The 17,076-nt window shown below is 35.8% G+C and overlaps 2 protein-coding genes and 1 long non-coding RNA gene across 3 annotated transcripts in view; 2 read left to right on the plus strand and 1 right to left on the minus strand.

Moving 5' to 3' along the window:
• The window catches only part of LOC145730334 (uncharacterized), a 318,043-nt gene that overhangs the window by 231,914 nt on the left and 69,053 nt on the right, over positions 1–17,076 (plus strand). The window lies entirely within an intron of this gene.
• The window catches only part of dlg1 (MAGUK family member discs large 1), a 269,680-nt gene that overhangs the window by 210,629 nt on the left and 41,975 nt on the right, over positions 1–17,076 (minus strand). The gene's annotated exons all lie outside the window — the stretch shown is intronic.
• RpL21 (ribosomal protein L21) overlaps positions 1–17,076 on the plus strand; it is a 139,015-nt gene that overhangs the window by 64,728 nt on the left and 57,211 nt on the right. The gene's annotated exons all lie outside the window — the stretch shown is intronic.

The following is a 17,076-nucleotide window of genomic DNA, read 5'->3' on the forward strand; positions in this document are numbered from 1 at the left end:
CCCAAAACCCGCTTCACAACCCATCCAATGAATTTTTGTACGAACGAACTAAAATGACAAGAATTACTGAACGACTAACACAACTACAGACAAAATGGAACAACAACCCCCAGAACTGGACCATAATAAACCCTATTTCCCTTCAAAGACCAACTCGACAATCCCGCTTCATGTCTCCCTACTCCACTCTGTTGGAGCATTTCAATTAAGTGTAAAAAACATCTGTATGTGTGTAAATATTAGTGTATATAGACATTATTGTTATGTTAATTAAGTGTGTTGTGTGTTGACCAGAACTTATTTTTATTTTTTCTCTCGCATGTACCATGGGCCGATAGCCCTTTTTACTGTACCTCGGTACTGTGAAATAAATATTATTCAAGCTAGAAAGGGTAACACTATTCTTTATGTTGCTGTGAGAAGTGTGCAATTTTTTCGATTTTTTTTCCGGAAAAACTGCTGACAGCTAAGTTGACAGTTGTTAAGTGATTTTTCCACTTAAAATTTACATTTGTTATACTAATTCTTGATAGCGATTGGTCAAAATTGATAGGAAGGAAATAATCAAAGAAAGCTCCAGTTGGTTCCAAAACAAGTGAACATGCTGAAGCAGTTGGTTTCATTGACTAGAGTCAGATTAGAAGACACACAACTCTGGGACTATACGCTACTGGCTTCTAGACAAAACTTTTTGCTATTTTGCCTTGCAGGTTGGCACTGTTGTTCAGAGGAAAGAAAATCACTTTCCGACTGTTTCTGGTATATAAAACGACCCTCAAGACCATTTTTGCTGAAGAATAAGGTACGATTCACATTTGTGGGGGAGATGGAATTGTGTGGGAGAGGGAATATTAGCATGTCCTGGCAATAAAGACGCCGACCGATAGGATCGATTGAGGCACTGGAAGAGATCTGAAAGGACTTTTAGGATCCTAAAGAGCGTATCCTATTTGCTCCATATGGGCGCAGTAAATTAACGCAGTAAAATGAGCAATAATTTTAGACTCTTTAAAAATTAAAAGCATTAACAAATACCTGTATAACATAGATTACGTTGAAAATAGAAGAATCCGAGACGGCCGCGCTGAATGCGGAATAACGGCGGAAATTCCTTAGGGATTGGTTATTGGCCGGTTTTTGTGGAATGCCGTCTACAATGCAGTGCTAATAATTGATTACTTAGTGGTATTGAGGCCCTAGCGTACGAAGTTGACCTGGCGGTGCTTCTAACGACACTGCAGACGAGAGAGACAATCTGGTATACAAGATGGATGAGACTTTATGGCAAGTCGACACGTAGATGCGAGACAACCTCCTTGGGATAGCTCTTGAGAAAACAGAGACTATTATCCAAAGATATTGGGTTTACCATAGGTGATACGCAGATTAAGCCAAAGAAACACCTCAGATATCTCGGAGTTATTATGAGAGAAAACGTACTTTGGAGAGCACGTTAAGGCGGTAACACGTATCGCAAACAAAAGTGAGGTTGATGCCCAATGTTGAAGGGCCGAGATTTGAGAAATTTGAGTCATGATTTCAATAATCACATATTCTGCGCCGTCTTGGGTCCTGGGCGGCAATCCTTAATGTTAGTAAATACAGGAAAATGCTGGATATAGCGCAACGAAAGATTTTATTAAAAGCTGCGTGCACATATAGGACCGTCTCTATAATGGCTATTCAAGATGATCTTTTGTTGCTTAAAAGGCAACACTTGCATGGGACAATAATCTTTCTCAGGAGACAGCCAGAAACCATGTGGTGGAGGTCTCGTAAAGTAGATGAGAAGAAAACGATCAAGATTCACAATCACCATGAACCAAAAGACTGATTCCTAACCTGAACACATGGCTGGAATGTAAACCCAGGAAGGTTGACTACTTTCTTTATCAAGCACTCAGTAAACACGAAAGCTTTCGAAACTACACGGTAAGAATTGGAAAAACAAGCAAGTAAGGCAACTCCCCCGAGACGCGCCAAGCCACAACCCCTTCGAGTGCATCACCTGAGAAAAGTAAACGAATCACGGCTACGATAGGCATGGGTAACATCCTGACTGCAAATAACCTTCTGAGTGAAATGGTGAGGGATATTGTGAGTAAGAAAGAAAAAGAAAAAAGGCAATATCAAGGACATTACTAACAGGCCAATTATTTGACACCCATTAGAAGGAGATGACTCAAAACTCAACCGAGTAGTTCCATCTTTGTCTTGTGGAAGAGAGAGGATACCAGAGGGAAATGAGTTTAGTGGGTCGGCATTCACTGGAGTCTCACATTCTCTGTGGCGTCTGATCATCAATGCTGCAAGTGTGCATAGATAGATAGAAGGACACCAAAAGGTTACCACTCCAGGCATGAGACGAGCTAGGATCTCATGAGTAGCCCTAATGTTCTGAAACCTTAAAAACTGTACAGGGGAAGTTAAAGAAGGAACGAATTTCGGGACATTCTTATGGAACTTTATCTTAGATGCGTGTATGCTATTTGGAACAGCCTCAGAAGAACAGAACAGTACTCTTACCCAGAGACGCAAGGGGGTTATGTTTCAGCAGTCTGTATGCCTTTATCAAAGAAACTGGGCTGCTGTGGCTTTTATAAAGACGAGACCTAACAGGCCCATAAAGACCTATATTCAGAAGATAGAAATATAATTCAGATGTCCTACTTTATATTCGGAGCAAGAAAGCATATTAATATAGCAGTTTCAATTTGATAAACACGATTCCGGTGACCTTAGTAGAACCATCGTTTTCAAAGTGACCTTCTACATAAAAAGTTTTTAGGTTTAAGCACTTTTGATTCGGACCGAAAATGTTTTCTGGGTCAAAAGCAATTTTTCCAGTTTTTAAGTTGTTTTCGAAAATTATAATTTCAGTTTTTACGGAAAGTGTTTTGTTATAAAATGTAGTAGGTTATGGTAATTTCTATAATAATGAAAAGGCGTAGAATTAAATAGCTATTTATGTGACCAGTTACGAAAAGATCGATTTTGTGTAACGAATGAATTTTTGTAGGGCGAGCGCAGCGAGGTCCTACAATTTGAATGAGTTACACAATAAGACATTTTCGAAACGCGTAGCATACATAATTTTTTCTAATTTTGACCAAAAAGCGGTATAAACCATCTTTTAAAGTGATTTAACACAAATATTCACTTTCATAGCACCTTGTATAAACAGTGACAACGACATGTTATGATGGATGTCGCCCATATGTTTCTACGGAAATGCATAAAAACAGGGAGTGATGAAATGAACTTTTCATAACTAGTTACATAAAGTAATACTTTATGTAACTAGTTACATAAAGTAAAACGTTTTGTCACTCTAATCAGTTTTGAAAAGTGTCACTTTATATGCCATAATTAGAAAAAAGATTTTTATAGAGGATAACATTTAAAATAATAGTAAGGTGTAACAAAATTCCAAATTACGCAAAAGTGTAGTTTTTCACATAAATACTATATCAAAATCACGGAGGAAGGAGGAAACGGTAAAATAACGTAGGGGGTGTTTTATTATGAAAAACCAAAGTTTGGTCTGTCACGGTTAGAGATAGAAAAATCTCAGAAACTTATTTCTGGAAAAAATGCCAAGAGAACTTAAGGAATTCAAGAGAATGATGAAGAAAGGCTAATCAATGCACATCAAAAGCAACAATTCAGGACTATTTGGAAATTATAAAATGTAAATATATGTAAAAGTTAACGTGTTTTTTGGAACCACACTGTAAGTCGTTTTTACAGCGCAATGGAGCAACATTTGACAGGTCTGACGTTAAGGAACACCTTTATATTTTTTTACGTCACGTGACTGCTTTCAAAACTTACTCACCATGACCTGAAAGTATAAATTACCAAATAGATATGTTTCCTTGAGGAATTGCACTATAATTTGTGTTTACAGCTGCATGGAGCCAAACTTGTCACGTCTGACGTTAAGGAACACTTTGATACTTACGTCACTTAACGTAACAACTGTCAAATTTTACGTCACTACTGCGTAGTTTTAAACAGCTGTCAGGTGACGTAAACATCTATCAAAGTGTCTGTTAATATCACAATTGTTACATTTAACTCTATGGAGCTATAAATACAACTTGCAATGTAATTTATCAAAGAAATACAACTAATCTGGGTATGTTGGCAGTATGTAGTTTTAACAGTTGACATCTGTCAGGTGACGTAAGAAACATATCGTGTATAAGTATGTGTCAATTAGCCTTACAAATGTCAAATTTGGGGCTTTATTGAGATGTAAATACATTTGCATTTGATAGTTGCATCTCACTGTTGAATAAGTTTTAAGAGAGTTATAACAAGTGACACCTGACTATAAGTGACGCTGAAAAGTATCATTAAGTGTCATAACTGTCATTTAACGTCACAGTCGCCAAATTTATCTCCATATAGATACGAATAACAATTTGCGGCGTGATTCATCAAAGAGACGCGACTATTTGACTTCGCTTGACTTTGATTGAGTTTAGAAAACGATCAGGTGACTGTAAACCTGTCACAGCTAGTTCAGTTCGTCAAAGTGGTCTACGTTTTTCCAACCACATGAATTTCATGACTGAATCAAGAGTTTCGGTTTTGGCAACATTGATTTGAAAGTAATTTTCAAGCTTTTCCACATGGAAATGGTGTTTTAGAGTCTTCAAAACTGACATTTTTTCGGTTTGTGAAGGTTTCGTCTAAAATTCAATTGCCTAAATTTTTTCAATGCCACTTTTTATGTTATTTTTTTCAATCAACATTAAATTTTAATCAATATTATTTATATCAAGTATTTAGCTATGTTGTTAGATGAGATGTATTGATAGACCAGTAGTTAGACAAGTTTCTTTCGTTTAAGGGCCAGTATTTTTCCTTTATAATTATTTTATTGCTAAGAAATTCTGAGAATTGATTATTTACCGTTTTCCGTAAATATTCGTAGAGAAAATTACCTTGGGCCATTTCTAGTATAAAGTTTTATTTTTTAGATAAACACCTACAACTTTTCAATTTATCACCTCCTTGCCATAGTCAAAAGAAGTTTGGGGGAGTACAAAATTAAACAAATCCCACTATTAAAACTAAAACTACTCAGTGTTTATGAGCATCACAAACGTTATTTGTGGTTGGCCCCTCTCTCTTATATGGTTCATATCATAAAACCGACTGACAAAACAATAGTTTTGCCACGAGATTCAGTTTATTCCCAAAGGAAATCTTAACAACAAAGCGCATACAGAAAGTTAAATGCATTTCCCTTATTTAATTAGAGTATATTATTGTTTGCACTGTTATGATTCAATTAAAATGGTAATTGTGCAGTGACAGACAATTACAGTTATTGCAGAAGCTTGTGGCTTTAACATTAGTGACTTTCCATATTAAGGTCATCGTCATGTGTATGGGAAGCTTTAGGCAAACATGACACTTTAATGCACCTCCTAATTTGTTTTTGTTGGCCCTGTATGGGTTACTTTAAGCACATTAGAGTGGTAACGTTGGCAACACGTAATACATGAACAAAACTTAAAAATTCTTAATGCACAACAGAACATAATTTGTCTATGTACGATAGTCACGTATTCCCGCGAACATGTCAACAAGTGCGGTAAAAGGGTTTTTACGGAATGACGGCCCGACGTTGCCACAACTTGCGACCGAATTGAACTGAAGCAATTTCCTAGTTGGCGCTGGAAAATTTGGCTTGGATGCTGCGTGCGTTTTCCAAACGGCATGTCTGGATGGAACAGAATAATATTCTAACAAATTAAATTTTGTCCTCGAATATTCGAGGTGATAAAGAAAAAGAAACAGGATGGTTTCAATAAAGTGAATAGTATTAAGTAACAGTAACTCCTAAACCGTAAAAATGAGTATTAATAGTGAGGAAATAAAAATGAGAATGTACTTATTAAGCACGGTAGTAGAATAACTATTTATGTACCAAGGGCGTTAGAGGGACCGTTTTCGGCCTGATGGGCATTATACTCTCCCTAACGCCTGTGGTGCATACAATGTTTTATGTTTCACCTAATTCAGCAATTATTTACAGTTTGCACTGTTGTGCATTGAAAAGTAAGGTATACCTTTACCGGTATGTTGTTTAGTGTTTATTTTACCTGAATGTTGTGACTTTGATAGGTCAGTGAAAATGGCAAAAGATGGACGAAATTTTAGAAAATATAAAAGTTTTTTACCTAAAAAGTCAAGAGTATCCTAAGATAGGAAATACGTAGTTTTTATGGCATGGAAGATAAAAAATGTCATTGCTAATTTTAAAAAAGGTTTGAGGGCGTTATGATAATATTATGCTTCTTCCGGCTGTCCCTTCTTGTTAAATAGTTATTCTCTTGGGCTATAGCCCAAAATCGGGCCTTGGCCTCCTCTATTTTCTTCTTCCAACCATCCCTGTCCTCCGCCACCTTTCTCCAGTTTGGAGTTCCGAGCATGGATCGAGCGTCCCCCTGGATTTTGTCTGCCCATCTCGCCCCTGGTCTTCCAACCGGTCTTTTACCTTTCAGTTTTTGGTTGAAAATCCTCTTGACTCTTCCATCCTCTGCAAATGTCCGGCCCATTTTAGTCTTTGTAATCTTATTGTTGTTGCCAGGTCTGCTTCTGCTAAGAGCTGGTAGATCTCGTGATTGTATCTTATTCTCCACTGTTCGTTTACTTGGGCCGGTCCATATATTCTGCGTAAGATCTTTCTTTCGAATGCGTTCACCATTGTTTCCGCTCTTTGTGAAAGCAACGAGGGAGTCGCACTCGCCTCGAAAGAAAGGTTGACAGAATGTGACAATATGTTATAACACTGATAGAGTTATTTACTATTCTGTTGAAGGGGAGTGTGACTCCCTCGCCGAGAATTACCCCCAGGTCTCGCTTCCATAGCATAACACAGCGTATTATTGTATTATAAAGTTTCAGTTTTGTTTGCCTGTGGACATTTCCTGATCTGATTATGGCCGAAACGTGGTAGTATACTTAATTGGCATTACTGTCGCCTATTGTCATGTTCTGGCTTATCCTCCTATTGCTTCGAGTCTGTATTAATACTTTGGTCTTATCTTCATTCATTTTTAGGCCCACTTCTTCAGCCGTGCCTTCTAGTTGTATGTAGGTTTCTTTCATTGATGTTATGGGTCTGTCAGGTTTCCTCTGCCCCTCGCCAGCGTTTAATAGTAGCTGCAGATGCTTGCGATTCTGGAATAAGTGAAGTTCTACTTCAGCGGTACCCTGACGGAAATGAGAAAACGGTTTTTCACATGAGCAAGTCTTTGACGGTACTTTAACGCCAGTATAGTCAAATCAAGAAAGAAGCTCTTGCTTTGGTTACTGCAGTGTAACGGTTTCATAAATTCTTTTAGGGCCGCTATTTTATTCTGCAAACCTATATCCGACCAATGCTTGCCTTATTCCATACAAAAGAGCGAGCGAACGGCTGCGCGCCTCAAACGTTGGGCATTAAGACTGAATATGTCAAGACCGATGAATAATGATGTATGAATCAAGAAGGATTAAATAACTCGACTGAAATGGAAGTAGTTGAAGCTGCTGGTGAAGAACTAAGTGGTATTGCCATCGAAACCATGAGATCCGTAACGGTGCCGAAGAGTTTGCAAAGTTTGACGCTGGAAGATTGCTGATCGAGTAAAACACGGATAGAACAAAGCAGACTCCAAAAAAACAGATCTTCATTCAACCATATGTGCGTCACGCCTATTGCCTATCCATTGTCAGTGATACCATTTTATTGATGGAAGGAGTGATTATTCCTCATCCGGTTCGAGATTGTGTACTTAAGCCTGAAGCTTCAGTGTAATAGACTACCGGAGCGTATGGTTCAAACAATCAAGAAGACCGCCTTCTCATTCCTGTCTTGATGACAAGCCAACTTTGGTTGACTTTAATTGACTTGAATTTGGTTTGTTGACCTCTTCCAGTAAAAGCCGATTTAGAATTCCGTAACGGTATGACGTACGAGGTAACAGTAAACAGTAAAGAAGTCATACATCCATTCATAGTTTTCTGTAGAGGTAGCGGTACGAGTACAGATAACTATGATGAATGGATGTATGACATATCAACTTTTTAATTTTTTTGCGGTTAACTGTTACCTCGTACCTCATAGCTTTGCCGAACTCTGAATCGGCCTTAACTCTAACTGACACACAAGTACAGATGGAGACAAATTAATCGTCATCATGGACCTCGACACCGTCACTTTGATCAAGGAGAAAGTGTAATAGCTAAACTTTGAAATGGTAAGCGGGTCAATGAGGTTAATCGCAAAATTATTAGTTTGTCTTTAGCAATGGTAGATGTTTTATTTTACCAGTTGCGGAAACGACACTCGAGAAACCCACCCTCCCTTCCGGTACAAGAAGTAAATGGATTGCCAGAGACTAAACAAGTTCAGTATCTCATGACTCAATTGGATAGTCTTCGGAGTGCATAAAATCCAATTTTAATAGCAAGTATGTGTAGGATTCTTGGAAAACAATTGTTCTGAAGAAGTGTTTTAAGAAGTTCACACTTCAATGCTTCACCCTGACCATGGAGTGGAGAATTGTGATTCTGGCAGTACATTCCAGATTCCAGACAACAACGCACATCCCGTAAAGGGGATGTGCGTTGTGCCTGTTGCCCTAACCAATACATCATCTAAATATACATATACATATACCTTGAGACAATCATTCCCTAGCTCTATGTTTTCTCAAAGCAGATGCAAAACTCAAACCATTTGAAAGTTACCAAATGGTGTATAAAATATAAAACTTCTGCATTTCGCAAAATTAACATGTCAGCCGATCAAGTGATACATTCTTCTTAACACACCTGTGTTTGATCTATTTCGTACTTTACAATTAGGATTAGACTGTGACACCATATTTGTTGATCCACTGGCAATTCCATACTTATGCGTTATATAAACTATTTATTAAACTTTTTTTCACAATGGTAGTTTGTTTTGTCGTCCCGTTCTTATTTACAAAACGATACTCGTCTCTATAAGGGAAACTATTTCCTTAAACTGCTAAAGTAAGCGAACAGATTCGGCTAGCTTGTATTTATCTATAAAGTTCAAGCTCGCCTTGAGTGTGATATAAATCTAGAGAAAAAGAAAGAAGAGTCCACGCCGGCTAATATTATTAATCTTCTTAGAGGACTTCTTGACAAAGAATTACTGTCGTTTTTTAGCTTTAGAACTATTTATTATACAATGACTTTTGGAGACGCTGGTAATTTTTAAGAGTTATTAGTCACAAGAGACAAAAGAAATTTTAAGGGTATCGTTAGTTTTAAATATACAGAACACACTCTATATTTGAGAGAATTTGAAAAGAGCGATTGTTGAGTAAACATCTTGCAAAATTCGAGTGTACTCCTCTCAATCAATGAAAATAGATGAAAGAAATCTAAATAACAGAATGTGCGCAAATATCTCGCTTCCATAATACAAAGGGTTAAAGTTTTAAATTTATATTTCAGTTTTGTCTTTATTTAATGTAATACACTACAATCAATACATCATTAACGCGGTGAAATAATTTAGGTTTGGGTAACCGGCTGCTGACAAAATTCTGGCTAACAGATCTTCCTCTGTACGCACTGATATTTCCTAGACCAAGATTTTCATATACCCCCAAAAGAAAAAATGTAGGGGATTGATATGGTTCACCGCGACCAAACCATTGACCACCAAAACGATGTTTGAGGATTTCTCGAACGGACCTCGAGAAATGAGCGGAAGTTCCATCATGCTTAGGCGTATGTCTAATAAAACACCTTTTTATAAAGGTTTCAAATCATTTTGCATAAAGTTTAAATAGTTTTGTCCTTCTAAACGAGCCAATAAAAGATACGGTCCGATTAGTTTCTACTGAACTGAATGTTGGGGAAGAAACGCTGCTGGTACCTTTGTAAGCTCGAGGAATCATTAGTCCACACATAATTATTTTTTTGACTGATAAATTCGGCTTTTCTGCTTGATGGCCAAGGAACCATTTGCAAAATATTTCCCAATTTCAGTAATTGTCTAGTAGAGCTTGTACCCTCTAAATGTTGTATGGATAAAGTGATTGCTCATGCATTATTTCCCATTACTGACTGATTCGAATTATTACTTTTAAGCGGATATTACTGTTGCAATTTGATTCGCCATAGTAGCATATCAGAATACTCATTCTACGAATATTTTCAACGCCTATTTAAATAAGACAAAAATGTCAAACAGTCAACTTCCAACAATCCAAAAATACCAGTTAATCTTGTATTAATTTAAATAAAGAAGAATTTGAAGTACAAATGAAAAACTTTAACCCGTTGTATTATGGAAAAAAGACGTTTGTGAATATTTTGTTATTCTTTCATCACTTATTGAGAGGAGTATACCCTCAAGGCTTGTGACATGTTTACAATAATACCCTGTATAGGCCAGTGTATAAATTTAAAGTACTAAAAATTCTAGATATGGACCTATCACACATCAATCTTTTAAGAAATTATTGATATTGCTACAGAAGAAAATCTAATAAACTGCCATAGATAATTTCAGCATCATCTACGCCAATTTATTAAGCAAATGCAAGCAAAATAAGCTTGATATACAAAAAATTTCGACAAAAGCGTAACTTACAGTCAAATATAAGAAAGGTTCTGTGTAATAGCTTTTTTGGTGTGCAATAAATTACTTATAGGAACGTTACTGTGCTGTATACAAGATAATGGTGAAAGTTTAGAACTGGCCTAGGGTCTAGAAACTGAATTGCATCTAATAGAAATCGATAGATTACTTTTCGGAGTTTTATGATTACAGGACAATTATAATCATCATTGTTAAAAATGAGTAAGTTACTCTAAAAAGCTTAATAAATCTGTAGATTGGCTGTACCAGGGGTACCACACACCCATAGTAAAATATGGGCGAAAAAACGTACTTGCACTTTACGACAGCATACAACAACTTAGTTAGAATACCTTCAACTCAAACATCATTTAGAGTATGTACCTCACCATTGCATACAGTGGTTATCACAGTAGAAACCGTTGATACTTTGCAAATTAAACTGTAGAACGCTTGAAAAAAAATAGTAGAATGCATAATTGTGCTTCGCTCAGTTGTCGACAACCTGAACTCAGTAAAATCTCCTCTTTCTACTCGTAATAACATAATATAAATACTATTAGTTAACCAGAAAAGCCTAGATTATTATCTCCAGCTCCACGCTATTTTGCAAGAAGTTATAGTATCTGGAAGGAGTCACCTTAACTCTAGAAGATACTTTAAAAGTTCCTCTAAGAAATAACCTGGAAAGAACACAAAAACAAAAGATCAAAAGCGGGCAAAGTGACACCATTTCAGAATAAGGAACTGCAAAACATTCAAAGGCAATTCCATAAAATACATTATCTGTGAATAAAATTACCAAAGCTGAAACTCAAAGGCACTTTAATAAATTAATATACTTTATAATACAATAAATGTTATGATGTTAGGTTAAAAATTAAACTGAATTACAGTAAAGTCTTAAATCTACAGTCTTAAAATAAAACAATATTAATTATAATCAATATCAAATTCATCATGTGTTCGATATATTGAATGTTAAAGAATACTTTGAAGTAATGTGGATATTAATAAAAATCAACATCCTATTTAGAAAAGAAAGTATCACAAAAACTGAAACTAAAACTCCGCTTATTTTCTCAGATGAAAAATGCCAGAGTACACGTGAAAAGTATAAATATAAAATGAAAATATAGTTTTATTATGGAAATTATGTTTTTGAACAAAGACTGTTCCACAAAATAATAATTATTTAAACACAAATATGTGTAGCAATATCTATACATTTTTAAATATTATCTATACATTAACATATCGTCAATAAAAGCCAAAACCACGAATATGCAATTTACAACAGCAGATTTGTGGTTTTGCCATTGTATCGACGATATGGAAAATTTTTAAATTTATTGTATATTTTAAAAAATATAGGAAGGCACCTATTTTAAATGCTACTACTGAATGTTTTATAATTAGCATCCACACCACAATCGAAATTAAAAATCCACATTGTCTCGTTTAGTTAATACAATTTAGGATCTATCTCCAAAGTGAAAACGTGCATTATCTTTTAGAAGGAAATAATCAATGCAGGAACAGCCATAACCAATTTGCATATAAAGGAGCTAGAAACAGAAGGAAATGCTTATTGGTTTGGCACACAGTGTTCTGGCACAGTTTCCGCCACCTAGCGAACTGAGACTGTCTTGTATAACAAAATCAATACGCAAAATGTCTGAAAATAAGAGATGTAATCGTTAAGTAACATGTCAAATTTGAGATCTCAATTAAGGGACGGTATTAACTGCACATGAAGGCCTGTAAAGGTTTTAGTAAACGCTTAATTAATATGCTAAATACGAATTCAATGTCATATTAATAGAAATGTTGTATTTACATGATTAATGCTTTACCTGCTTGTAGTAAACTGTATTGAATGTTAGGAATTAACACACGAAATTTACAGTTAACTACAGGTAACAGAACATACCAAATTTTTCATTCTCTTCTTGAAAACTAGTTTGTTATGTATGTTAATTTGTGTAGTATAAAGACAATTCAGTACTTACTATTCGATAACTTAAACTTTAGTTGCATGTGATCAAAGTGAAAATGAAGGGTATTGCTAATAAATAAGGAATCAAAATTGAAGAATATGATTTTCCTTATCCCAAAATTTTCCTAATACCAAATGTGATATCTAATTTTGAATCCATGCTCGGTTACATTTTGCATTGCATTTGCAGAGATCTGAGTAGTTTTTACTGTTTTAAGCAAACTTTTGGCGTATTGAGGGTAAGGGAAGCTTATAGTTTACTCTGAGCTAGTTGACGGTTTTGAGATCCGTACTTTACACAGCATTTGTGTCTAAGCTTTACGTAATAGTGAAGATAAGTTTGTTGAGCAGCGATTTGCTTTAAACTTTGAACCTTCGAGAGGTATAAAGATCCTTTGAGAGAATTGGTCATCGATCCCGTATATACTCGTATGTATGCTATGTTACTGTCCGGTAAGTTCGTTTGGCAATAGAATCACCCGAGTTATCACGTGCAACTAAAGTTATAATAATCGAACTGTAGGTATACAGGGTAATTCAAATTCGACCCTCACCATTGGGATCTCAGAAACCATAAGAGATACGAGAAAGTTTAAATTGGGGCAAAGTTGCGCAATTTAAAGCTCAACCAAATGCTGTTTTAAAATTTTTGATTTTCCGAGTACTTCCGAAGATATCCGAAAAAAACTGAAAATTTGATTTTTTGTTTTTATTTATTTCTAACCTTATTTGAAGAGATATCCCAAAACTAAAAGCATCTTTTCATTGCCACTTTTTCCTAGCTATTCGATGATGGATACAAATTTGCCACACGACGTTTCGTTTTCTGTCAGTCATCATCAACTTTCTTTTTTCTTATGGGCGCCATATTGGATTTTTAGCCCACCAAATAGTACGTTTTATTCTGATTTTAGTGATGTATAATAACTTATAATTTGCTTCATAAATAACAAAATAATTCAATAAAAACTATTTTTACTTTAGTTATTGGCTTTGAGTTAATGGGCCGTTTTAAAAAATGTCATTATTTGACAGTACTTGTCAAACACGATAATTCGGATGATCATTAGAGCGTCAATCATAGTTAAAAATGTATCTAGAAAAGAAACCCCCGCAGAAAATGTTATTATTATACAAGCATTGCTGAACTATTTAGGTTAATCAGAAAAAGAGATTTGTTAGCATTATCTCTAACTTAAAAGGCTTATTTATGTTTCCAAGAGAAAGATCATCATTTTAAGAACTTCATTTTTTGCCAAATTTCAATTTTGTATAATGTTAAGTGCAAGTTTATAGTTATTTATACAGTAAGTGACAAACCATTTTTTATTCATTCATATTTATTCGAGTGAATAAACCGGTTTAAGTCACGTGTCTTATACAGTATTTTATTAAATTTCGACTTCTTATATTAAAAAAAAAAAACTAAAATTACAGTTCTATTAAATTTGCACCGCGCCCCGTAGATGTAACATTGATGTTTGTTTGTTTACATCTGTAAATAGGCGAATGTCATTCAGAGTGATTTAATAGTTATTTATACAGCAAGTGACTTAAACCATTTTTTATTCACGAAAAGAACAACTAGGTCCACAAGCGTAGCGAGTGGCCTAAGCTCTTCGAGTGAATAAACCGGTTTAAGTCAAGTCACGTGTACACCTTTGTGACTAAGTATGTTCAGGCCAATTGCGTGTGACAAGTACTACCAAGTAATCTTCATAAAACGTCTCATTAACAAAGCTAACTAAGGTAAAATCTCTAAAAGCTCTAATGATCGTCCGAATTATCGTGTTTGACAAGTACTGTCAAATAATGACCTTTTATAAAACGGCTCATTAACTCAAAGCCAATAACTAAAGTAAAAATAGTTTTTATTGAATTATTTTGTTATTTATGAAGCAAATCATAAATTATTATACATCGCTAAAATCAGAATAAAACGTACTATTTGGTGGGCTAAAAATCCAATATGGCGCCCATAAGAAAAAAGAAAGTTGATGATGGCTGCCAAAAAACGAAACGTCGTGTGGCAAATTTGAATCCATCATCGAATAGCTGAGAAAAAGTGGCAATGAAAAGGTGCTTTTAGTTTTGGAATATCTCTTTAAATAAGATTAGAAATAAATAAAAACAAAAAATCAAATTTTCAGTTTTTTTCGGATATCTTCGGAAGTACTCGGAAAATCGAAATTTTTAAAACTGCATTTGGTTGAGCTTTACATTGCGCAACTTTGCCCCAATTTAAACTTTCTCGTATCTCTTATAGTTTCCGAGATCCCAATGGTGAGGGTCGAATTTGAATTACCCTGTATACACATTCTTCTAGTGGCGCCGCTTATAATTAATCGACAACAGTTCCGTAAAACGTAAATGGTTTTATAATATTTGTGATCTGCTTTGCTTAGGTATTATGAAAATAATGCGCATTTCCTGAGAAAAATATATTTATCAATCCTATCGGTACAAATGCTTAAAATTCTTTGAAATAGTCCTGCATCAATGCACTTGTGGAGACGTGTCTATCACAGAAACTGAAACTCCTCCACAAGAATGCCTTTCAAGAACGTTGTAACACGGACTCTCAATGCTTTTCATTCAGCTCTCTTTAGTCCGGGGAACCAAAAAAAGTCACAGGGAACTAGATCGGAATTATAAGGGGACTGGGAATCACTGCGGTATTTCTTCGGACCAGGAAATTGGAACTGGATACACCACGACAATGCGCGCAGTCACACATGGTGACCAACTTCCTGCCCAAGGGTCCTTTAGCCTCCTTATAATCCTGATTGAGCTCCCTGTGACATTTATTTGTTTTGTGAAAGAAATGCATTGGGGATCCGAGGAACGTGGAAGACATTCAAACGCATGTTACATCGTTCTTACGTAAATATATATAATACACTATTTCTTACGATCGTGCGGAAAAGTGTACTTTGCCTCGTTCGTAGGAAAAATATTGTACCTATTACGTGCGGGATCTTCCTTTCCCGCACTTGATAGCACACTGAACTCCGGTTCGCGTCTCTCAGCGTGCCGAAAAGTGTCACTTTCCGCACTTATAAGGTAAATAACTATTTCATAGAAAATGAACATTTCTTTCATTATGAACCATGTACCTAAATTCATTCTCTCAAACGAAAATCAACTAATTATTCTCAAAAGAGCATTGTTGTGATTTTGAAAAATGATATGTGCCTTCAAAGCCTACCAACAAAATCAGATTGTTTAAAAACTGAAACATACTATCAGCTCAGATTAAACTTTGCAAATGAAGTACTTCAACGGTTAAGTTTAGTTTTATTGACAAAGCCGCAATCTCCATTTAAATAATGCGAGAATGCTAAATATAAGCATCAACGACCACTGCACAGTCCAAAGATCATCATTTTTATTCTGTATTTTCACGAAGAAGTCTCTCACCAATAAGAGCGACCTCTTCAAGTCAGTGTTCAATATATATTTTTTCTCAATGATCTCAAAGTTAAAACAGATTCAAAGTTTTGACGAAGACCGATGGTGTCAGCAAGACGGAGCCTTCTAACACAGGCCAAACGTTTTCAATCACATTTGACAATAATTCTGTAAATGCGCCATTAATTGGCCTCCTCCGAACCCCGATCTTATTCCCCTCGTCTATTTCTTTTTTGGGGTTATGAATACCTTATTTATCGCAGGAACCTTGGCAGGAACCTTATTCAATTAAATCAAAACATTGTGGCAATTGGCGGCTATCTCTCAAGACATGTGTAGGCATAATTTTCTTTTCTCGACATTCTCCAAAAAAAAAAACAATATCGTTCGCCTCGAAAATGTGTGCTAATAACATACTTTTTTAGTTGTCGAACGAATCACTGAGCACTTATAACTTAGAAGTCAAAATCAAAATTCAATGGTTATTTAGTAGTTTATAGCAAAGATCTGAACACTAATTTGAAGCTGTATTCATTTAACCTTTTAGAAACTCGAATTTGGGACACGCTGTATACTCTTCGTCTTTTTCTTCAATTAGATCTGTCGATCAGTTAATTGGGTCGCTTTGGGGGCTCTTGGGATGTCAATTGCCAGCTGTCCTTCCTTTTCTTAAGTGATCTTCTTTGGAAACTATCTCCCGCTGGCCTGTTCTAGAACGCTATCCTCGGTTGTCATTCGGGTTATATGAGCGTGCCATTGTCGTTTCCTTTGTCGCCCTCATTTCGCGACGTTCTACATCTGACATTCATCTCTTAACCTCGTTCCTGATTCGGTCTCCTCTTGTCTTTCCGAGTATACTTCTTAGCGTTTTCATTTCTGTTACACGCAGCATGCTTGTGGTCTTAGGTTTCTCTTCTCCAGCTTCAATACCGCTGCGGCGTGTGTGGCTTTACACAAGTCTTGTAAATAATCTTGATCTAGCTGTCAATACACATTAAAATAAGCCTGCTAAGCCTATATTATAGGGAGGCCTAAT

This window comes from Ips typographus, linkage group LG6, assembly GCF_016097725.1.
Source record: "Ips typographus isolate SLU linkage group LG6, UJ_Ityp_2.0, whole genome shotgun sequence".
NCBI classification, from domain to species: domain Eukaryota; kingdom Metazoa; phylum Arthropoda; class Insecta; order Coleoptera; family Curculionidae; genus Ips; species Ips typographus.